Below are 10,403 nucleotides of genomic sequence, written 5' to 3' on the forward strand. Positions count from 1 at the left end.
GTAATGCTTAGGCGACTGAAACGATGCTTTAAAATTGAGATTGGAATGAGAGAATAATCGAATAATTAGTTATTCTCTGAACATTTGAATTAAATTTTCTTCAATTTCAATTTCAAAGTAAGCAACATTAATTGGTTCTCCCACCATAATTGACCACTGATTTCCCTGAAGTACCTACCATTCACGGGTCGGACAAATCCAACAGCCTAGAGTCACTTACGATGGATCATCTAGGGCTCCTTTGCTGGTTTAATTAAGACTTTTGTCTTCAGGCCAGTTTCAATGACCCATGCACTGGCCCAATATTCCACGATATAGGCCCACCTAACTAGTTTTGAATGTAAAATATGTTGTAGAACATTTTTTTTTTTTTGGGGTGGGGGGGTTTAGTTGTCCTAAAACTAAAAAATAAATATATTAAAACCTAACAAAAATAAATTATCTATCAATTTTTGACCAGTTATTTTACACGTTCACCCAATGAATTCCATTCAAGTCACAATCCTTCTCAACGGGTTATGCACTCACGTTTTGAGTGCGCTCTCGCTTTCGTTCTTACTCTGTGTGACTTAAATTTTTTCGTTCTCTCCAGCTTTATGTGACTTAAGACTAGAGATGGCAATTTAACCCGCCCCGTTTTTTACGGTTTTAGGCGGCGATGGTTTGATATAATAAATACTCGCGCGAATTTGGTGCGGGGACGGGGGGAGGTCGCCTCGTCCCGTTTAGATCGACAAATTACTCAAGTACCCTTATTTCATTAGTATATATATTTTCCAATATATATTAAGTACCCTGTATAACAATATTAAAGTAACAAATGAATTTGATTAGAAGGAAAGTTGCAATGGTGAAGAATTGAAGATGAGAGGGGAAAAAAGAAAGCAAATCTATTTCAACAATAAATAAATTATGGTCTTAAACGAGGCGAGACGAGTACCCGCGAGGTAAAAATGTTAATCAGTTGTAGGGATAGGTGGAAAGTCCCCCCGTTTTTGCGGTTTTGGGAAGGGACAGGGGCGGGGTATTGAGATGGTTGCAGGAGCGGGAGAGGTACACCTACCCAAACCCGCCCCCGTTGCCATCCCTATTTAAGACTCAACCTTAATATTGACCTACACATTTGTCAAATACTGAAAAAAAAATAATAATAATAATATATTTTACCTAAAATAGAAAAATATTTTTATTTTACGTCAAATTAAAATGAGACTCCAAAATTCCCTCCCAGTCTACTTATTGAATCTAAATATCACATAAAGAAGAGTACTTCGGAAAACTTTATCCAAGTGCTGACATTATTACAATAAAATAGCACAACACATCCATTTTTACATGATATCTAAGGGTATGGCATGAATGATCTTTGCTCTAGCTGGGATGTCAAAGGGGGAGTAATCCCGTTCCAAACCCATATCAAATAAAATTTGATTCTCAAATCCGCTTGCTTGATACACGTGTGTTTTTTTTTTTTTTTTTCTAAAAAAAAATAATAATAATAAAATTGAATTCTAAATGAATGACTTTTGACTTAAATGGTGTGTATTGTGGGGCTGACACACGTGCTTTAAGGGAAAAAAAAATGTATTTTCTTATTTATTGAATGAATAAAAATTAAAATTTTTAGTAACTAATTCCTAATTTAAAAGATTATTGATGACCGATATCCAATCAAATGATCAATAACATAATGGTTTTAAACATTGCTGAATTGTCATTCAAAATATGTGTGTCTTATTTGATAGGCTGAAATTTTCATTTAGTGAGTTTATTTGATTGGTTTCTTATTTGTTTATGTGTCAGCAAGTTATTAAGCTTCAAATTTTTATTAAATTTCTATTAATTGTTTATTTTATAATTATTTTCAAATGATCCACAATTTCTAACCCCCTCTCGATTACCATTACAAATATTTTATAAAGAGTTGGATTTACATTTTTTTTTTTTTTTCTTTGATTGATTTGAAACAGTCACAGTGAATAAAGTCCTGTGGAAACTTCCTTCTGTTACTACTCTTCTTAGCAATTGAGTTCTCAATTGGAAAATTTCATTCTCAATGTTTTTTTGGAATTTAGCTTCCAATTGTATCAAACTTTCAAAATCTTTGACCATTTGATATGAATATTGTGATGACCTGAATTTTTTAAATTTTAATTTAATTAATTTATGATTTTCAGACTTTCTATATTTATTAATTATTTATTAAAATTAGTGAGTTTTGAACTTTGATTTAATTTTGTTCTATATGTATATGTATTTGCACCAAAGTGATAAGAAGGAGCCGTAATGGAGAAAAGGAAAATTGTGATGTTGGTGGGCTCCACTTAGTTGTTAAATGGGGCAAGACTTTTTGACCTTGTTTTTTAATTATAACGTGGCTTGGAAGTGATTTGCATGTATGATAAGTTTCTATATATATATATATATATATATATATATATGTGATCTGATTGATGGAGGTGGTGAATGGGTTGGTTTGTGATTTGATTACTTATTTATATATATATGGGTTATGGCGATAAGAGAGATAAGAGAGAAGGCAACCGAATGATGGGTGATAATAATGAAATTGTGGTGATGATGTGTGTGCTTGCGGGGCCCACTGAAGATTTATTTTTGGCCAAAATTTTCTTTCTTGCTTTGTTTCTTTCACGTAGGTTTGCTCTGGAGCGAGATTTTGAAGTGAAATGTAATGAATTGAAAAAATATTTTAAGGAAGGAAAGGAGCGAGCTTCACATGGGCTTGTCAGTGATTTTGCCTATAAAATTGGACTTGTGCCTTTTGGTGATGGTACAGAAGATAGAAAAAAATTTAAAGAGAGAGTGAGGAAGCCGAGAGGTTGCAGAGGTGACCGGCGTTTGGGACTTGGTGATCTAGTGAAGAATTAATCTTTTTTAGTGTAGGGTTCTCTATACCTTAAATGGCATGGGGAAGTTTTGCTTTAATGTTTTTATTAAATGTTTTTAATTAAATGCATATGTATTAAATGTATATGTTTATGTTGTGAAGTTATTTTATTAAACCTCTATGAAATTCTTGTTATGGTTTTTTCTACTGGGACTTTTGTCTCACCACCCTCCAGTTTCAGATATCGAAGATGAACGGGGATGGCTAGAGACGGGCTTAGGATGAAGAGTCGGCGTGGAGGATTTATTTTATTATTTGGAGAATTTTTTTGTATATTTGAGGACATTGATTTTGTATAAAAAGAGGGCAATATTTGTGATCCTGTGTGTATTTTGATGTATCTGATTTTGAATAAATCAAGAATTTTATTGAAATTGTCGGGGCGTGACAAAATGGTATCAGAGCCTGACCCAGCCGGAAGTGTGGCCAACGAGGACGTTGGACCCAAAAGGGGGGTGATTGTGGCGACCTTGTGGGCGGGTGTGTATGAGCGTGTGCAGGGGGCACCAGTAGGCTACCACACTAGGCGAGTTACAGGTGCACAATATCACATCGTCTGGGTGTGGATGGGGCAAGTACTATATGTAGATTCAACACCCTTCTATGACACAACGCGTTTTAAAGCCGTGATGGCCGTGAACCCATCAGAACTCTGTAGTTAAGCGTGCTTAACTTGGAGTAGTACCAGGATGGGTGACCCCCTGGGAAGTCTCTGGTCTAGGTGAGCCAAAAACGGACAATATTGTGTCTAGTTAGGGTGAGGGTCGTAACAAATATTTTATTGTTATTTGTGTTCATATCGAGTTCGGCTCTAAGTCACATAAAGTAGGGGTTTTGGAACTCTCAAAGTTTCTTTTCTCCTTGCTTTGTTTGTGTGTGTGTGTGTGTTCCGTGCCTTGTTTTGTTCCCGGTCAGTAATCCTAGTGTCCAATCCTTTTGCCATCATCTTTAAGATTTGGCCATCTTCTTAAGATTTGCGTGGTTCAAGACAGGAGGGAGAGCAAGAACGAGAATGAGTGTAAAAGTAGAAGCGCAAAAGTTATAAAATCCAAGTAACACATAATAGGAATATGAGCGAGGTTGTGGTGAGATCCATAGCGTCACAAAGCTTGAGAGCGACTTCGACACCGATTTAAAAGAATTTTGTGACTTTGGTTCCGATTTTCTGAATATGGGCTCTACTAATCACTTTCCTCAATCAAAAATTGCTTCTCTTTTTCACCACTTACTACTTCTCTGTCTTGCTTCCTCTGTTTGGTTTTATCGCCACATTTATCCTTACGTATTCTAGATTTTCTCTTTGGTCCATTCTTTTTCAATTTCTATTTATTTATTTTCAATTGTTTGATTTTATTTTGTTTCATACAGATTCAAAAGAAATGACAGCCTTTAAAGACGACCCCATACAAACTTTAACCTGGTTACTTTAGAATTGAACAATCCAAATGGTTCAAATTGTATTGTTCCAGAGTCAGAGTTGGAAGCCAAACAAGATGTTCTTGATTTTTCGGATTCAAAGAGTGACGGATTTGGCAGAAAAGAGACACCCAATTTCTCTTTCAACTTCAAATTTCCCACGTTCGAAGAATTTTGCCGAAGCAATGGTGGAAATTTATGCTCTCTTATCTCCGAAGAACTAGTTCCCACTCGGCTTGTTTATTTCACGAATAAGTTCGAATTAAACTTTTAACAAGCCGAGCCCGAAGTATTCATGAACGGCTCGGTTGATTTGTAGCCCCGTACTAATAAGTATGAGTATATTACCATTAAAAAACCTGAAAGTGTTCATCAAGAAGTACCTGAGAACGATTCAATTAATGGAGTATATAGCAAAGAGGTACCGGAGAAAATTGAGACAATGACCGTTTAAGAAGAGAAGGGAGAAGAGTTGAATGCAGAGAGAAAATTGCAGGATGATGATGATTTTCGGATGAACTTCAGTTTCACCCTGAAAAGAATTCATTTGCTATGGTCAATTCTGACTCAGTAGGTTCGAGTCTTTTGCATTCAATTATGAATCGTTTTGTTGATTCTTGTAGTGATGGGTTTTTGTTCGGATGGAGATTTTGTAAGAGAATTCGAGTTGATAGTTTGCTGGGCATGGGTGGTGAGAAGTTAGAATCAAACGAAGAATTCTCAGATTTGGACAAAAAAATAATTTGAACAATTCATAATTTATTTGATTTTAGCTTCATGATTTAGTTGGAAAGCTGTGAGTTTTTATGCATATATATTCTTCCACAATTGTAGGCTCTTGACAAGACAAACTATTTTTGTCCAAATCTGAGAATTCATGATGCTTGTTCTGTTTTGTTCACAATGCATGGAAATTTCACTATAGTTCATCAGGCATATTATATAGACAAAATCATCAAAATATGCACATTCATTAAATCATGTAATTTATTATCTACTTTTTGATCGGTATGGAAGTACCATTTAAAATATTCAAAAAATGTATGCCAAAAAGTGCTGAACAAGTTTTCATATTGGCCCATCAAACAAATATATCTAAATTGAAATTGAACAAGTTTTCATATTGGAACTACTGAAATGAAATTAATATATCTAAATTGGACTGCTCAAGCATTTCCATTTGCATAGGTTAGAAATGGTTTTTCAGGAACTGGTATGCACTTTACAGCCCAAGCAAAGGGGCAAGACACTGCTGCTAATACAATGCACAAAACCCATTGTAGACAATTCAGCCTCTTTGTCTCTGCAAATTTCTGTAAAAACTCCACCATTATAACCTGTAAAACAACAGTTAATGCCACTATCCAAACAAACAACCTGTTCTTGTGTATCCCTTTGAACACATTCTTCTCCTCCAACTTCCTAGCATTGAACTCATTGAAGACTTGCCAAAAAACAAATGTGTTGAAGATAAGTGTGTTCTTTACCTCTACGCTCACATTGAAGATAGACTGGCCTTTGAATTGAAGTATCAAGAGGATCAAGATTTGATAGAGTGCTTGAGAAATGAGGTTCCTCCACATGACATTGGTCACAAGTGGCTCTACTCGACCCACCGGCTTCTTCTCCATAAGTTCATCACTTGGTCTCTCCGTGGCCAGAGCTAGAGCCCCCAGTGTGTCCATGATCACATTGGCCCACAACAATTGGACTGTTGTTAGTGGGACTTCACCAGAAGAAAATGCTGCAACCAAGTTGATCGCAAAGGCGACGATATTGACAGTGAGTTGGAACTGGATTAACTTTTGGATATTGTTGTACACGCATCTCCCCCACTTCAAAACTGTCACTACTGAAGTGAAGCTGTCATCCAAAATTACAATGTCTGAGCACTCCTTGGCCACTTCAGTCCCTTGAATGCCCATAGAAAGTCCCACGTCGGCTTCTTTTAGCGCTGGCACGTCATTTGTGCCATCCCCTGTGACCGCGACAACATGGCCTTTCTGCTTCAAGCACTGGACCATTAGAAGCTTATCAGAAGGGGAAGATCTTGCCATGATGCGAATTTTTTCAACCCGGTCCATCCTCTCTTCCCAGGTATAGTTTCGAAATACTACACCTTCTACAACTTCACTGTCATCAATGCTTTGATCACCTGATCCAAGTATCCCACATTCAATGGCTATAGCTCTTGCAGTGAAAATGTTGTCACCAGTGATCATCTTTATGTTCACTCCAGCATTTCTGCAGACTTCCACAGCTCTTCTCACGTCAGGCCGACATGGGTCTTCTAAACCCACTATGCCTAAGAAAATCAAGCTGCCTTCATCTAATTTTATGTGTGTCGTGCTATCATCAATGTAATGCGACTCTTGCTCTGTAATTTGTTTATGAGCAAATGCAATACATCGAAGGGCTTTTGTGGCCATACCTGTTAGAGAATATAAATATTAAAATTATTCCTTCTGGAATATTTAAACTGTTAGAGTAAATGGTAGTTAATTAATATGATATTAGAATAAGTAAGGTCCTAAATTCATATAATAATTAAAATTGAAACACGTGTAATATCAAAAAGAATGCCACACATGGAGGCATGTAAATAGATGGAAAAATTAAAGTGACACCTTCTATAATAGCTTAACCTTTTAGAGTAGAAATTGGTTAAAATTACCTTCAATTATTTGCTTGATCTCATCTCTCTCACCATCATCCATGAGTTTGATGATGCCGGACTTGTCGTAGTAACTTGAACACATGGCTAGTATCATTTCAGCAGCTCCTTTCCAATGGACATGGACAGTGTTGTCAATCTTACTTTTTATCAGAACCCCACTTCGTTTCTTCTGCGAATTGAAGGTCTCCACATGGAGGATGACATAATTTTGTTTCGATTCTTCAATGTCCATGTCTAATTCTTGGACAGCCCAAGAAAGGAGAGCTTTCTCAGTTGGACTACCCAAGAATTCAGGCTGAGACCCTTCAGTGGCTTTGTAAAGACTAGCTGTAGTACTGTTCTGACTCACTCCTTGGTAGAGCAATTCAAGAGCATTAAGGGATACTATGTCCCTAAAATTGCCTGTAATGTGATCTTTGCCTAGCACAAATGTGGTCACCTTCATTTTATTCAAGGTAAGCGTACCAGTTTTATCGGTGCAAATGGTAGTTGCCGAGCCCATTGTCTCACATGCTGAGAGTTTCCGAAGCATTGCTTGATCAGCCATCATTCCTTTCATGAAATAGGCCAGAGTGAGTGTCACTGCCGATGGCAAACCTTCAGGAACTGCAACAACAATAATTGTCACCGCAACAACAATAATACGTACAATGCGATTTCCATTCCCATCTTTGGTGTTCCCAGTGAAGTAACAAGTTAACAACACAAGAAGAACAAGAAAAGCAACCACCAAACCAACCTTCCGGATATAGGAAGTTAATTTGTTGAGGCGAAATTGCAATGGAGTTTGCTCTTTCGAGTCATGGCTTATGGAGCTCATCATCTCACCCCACAAAGTGTTCATCCCCACTGCTGTGACAACCATCCGGGCATGCCCATTGGCAATCTTGGCTCCGGAAAATAAGAATGGATTGACATTGTCATCAATTTCGACGTGGTTGCTCTCTCCTGTCAAGCTTGATTCGTCTACTTGTAAGGAATGGCCATGCAAGAACAACCCATCGGCTGGAATTTGATCTCCAATATTCAAATTCACCACATCTCCAACTAAAACATCAAATGTAGAGATATGTTGAGGCCTCGCATTTCTTGTGACTTCAACTTGGATATTGTTACTAACTTTGGACAATTCATCAAATTGTCTTGATTGCCTGAAGTTAGTCACTGATACAGTAACAACCCAAAGGATGGCGAGAGTTGTGCTCGCGCAGTCAGACCACCCATCTTGTATTCAATTTTTCTTGGAGTCAAAAGCAAGGGAAAGAGCTGCACATGCAAGAAGGATAATAATAATAATGGCATCTTTAAAGGCTTTCAACAAGAAATGAAGAAAGCCCTTAGCAGGTGGCTTGTTGCAAGTGTTTGAACCGAAGGCCTCTTTACAGGCTTCCAACAAGAAATGAAGAAAGCCCTTCGGAGGTGGCTTGTGGTAAGTGTTTGAACCAAAGGCCTCGCGCCGCCTTTTCACATCTTCATGGTCATCACCATTGATTCCATTATCGACATGACTTTGAAGATTGGTCACTATGACTTTCACGCCTCCAAGCTGGCGAAGAAGATCAAAATTCTTCTCCTTCACCAGCTCTACTAGGCTTGTGCAATAATCAATGCCTGGATTGATGTGGAGGATGGTATGAGTTGTATTAACTACAATTCCCTTAGCAAGAGAAAGTAGAGCGCGGGTAGAATAGATTACTGCAAAAGCATACCGCCATAGCCTTGTGGACTTTTTGAGCTCCATGGTGCTGGGGATGTCAACCACTAGTGCAGGTGGATGATCATGGGAGGATAGTGAACGAAGAAGGGGCTTGTTGGGAATATTTGAAGGACTAGGAAGTGAAGGCAACATGTCGTGAAAGAACCAAAGGAAGAGTTTGCAAGAACATAAACTGATTTGGTTCGGTGTCATGTGCAACTGACGACATATATACATACATACATATATATATATATATATCTCGTTAGATTCATTAGTGAGTGTAAAAGGAGGACTTCCAAAAGTCGGTCCTCAGTGTCTTTCTTGGTTTTTTCCAATGATTTTGTGGTAATAAGTTATTTGTCCTGTTTTTACCTAAAAAAAAAAAAGTTATTTGTCCTGTCATGTGCAACTCTCTTCCAAGTTGACGACATACATACATATATATATATATATATATATATATATATATATATATATATATCGTTAGATTCATTAGTGAGTGTAAAAGGAGAACTTTCAAAAGTCGGTCCTCAGTGTCTTCTTGGTTTTTTCCAATGATTTCGTTATTTGTCCAGTCATTCATGGTTTTTCCCTATTGTTTTGGCTACAACCACAGGGTATCTTATCCCGCAATACAAAAGTGTGCATTTGACTTGAAATTGGGAATATATGTCACCAATTTTTTATATTTAATTCCAAGGATAATCCTGTTTCATTTCATTTTAATGTCAAATTTTGTGGCTGGAAACGAGGAATCAAACAACTTTTTTGTCATTGAATTGGACTGTTAAAAACTTTATTGGAAACAACCACGCACTTTTTTTTTGTGTTTTTAATGTTATATTTTGTTTTCTTTGTACCTAAAACAAACGTGTCCCTGTCTTTGCAGATATTGGCGAGTGTGAGTTGCCCATTAAATTTCAGCATCAGTTGGTGGCAAGGGAGCATGGGTCATGTTCGGAGAAAGAGCGGCTCCAACAATGGAGATATATTCACGGTCTAAAATTTCAGTTGAGTCCCAAATGATTTTGATCGAAGATTTTATTGGCGAATTCAGAGGTGGATTTGAGTGAGCTCAAGTTTTAAAAAAAAAAAAAAATTTTACTATAGTAAATTTCAGGCCGGCCCAAAAAAAAAATTTCTTATTTTTACTATTAACCTACCCAAAAAAATTATTACTAGTATTAGCCCAACTCATTAATAATTTCTGAATCCGCGCTTGAGAGATTTTAATGCTATAATTCACAAAGATGAAAAGAGAGGTGGGCGCTCTAAACAAGGATGGATATTGAAAGATTTCAGATTCTTTATTGAGGACTGTAATCCCTTGATCTCCAATTAAAAGGTTTTCAGTTTACTTGGCGAAACAAAAGATAAAATGGAAAGCTTATTATGGCCAGGCTAGACCGTGCTTCATGTTCAAGCCAATGGTTCAATTTCTTCCCTCGAAGCATGATTCATCATATTACACTTCAAGGGTCGTACCAAAATGCCCTTTTGCTATGTCTTCATGACTCTTTATCCTATAGTAAACGAAGCTTCCAATTTGATGCCAGATGGGTGAAGGATGATGAATTCAAAAATATTGCATGGGATCTCCCAAATCTGGGTTCTCCTTTGCAGGGTATCCAACAAAAACTTTCTTAGTGTCAGGCGGACCTCAAACGCTGGAGACGGGGCAAGCAGGATAATGCCCAAGTTAT

General features: G+C 37.2%; 1 pseudogene; it reads right to left on the bottom strand.

Moving 5' to 3' along the window:
- Window positions 1-5,490: 5,490 nt before the first annotated feature.
- On the bottom strand, window positions 5,491-8,850 carry LOC132301260 (calcium-transporting ATPase 12, plasma membrane-type-like; annotated as a pseudogene).
- Between the last annotated feature and the right edge of the window lie 1,553 nt (window positions 8,851-10,403).

This window comes from Cornus florida, unplaced genomic scaffold (assembly GCF_030987335.1).
Source record: "Cornus florida cultivar Cherokee Brave unplaced genomic scaffold, ASM3098733v1 CherokeeBrave_3.0.0_Hap2_Chr03, whole genome shotgun sequence".
Classification (NCBI taxonomy): domain Eukaryota; kingdom Viridiplantae; phylum Streptophyta; class Magnoliopsida; order Cornales; family Cornaceae; genus Cornus; species Cornus florida.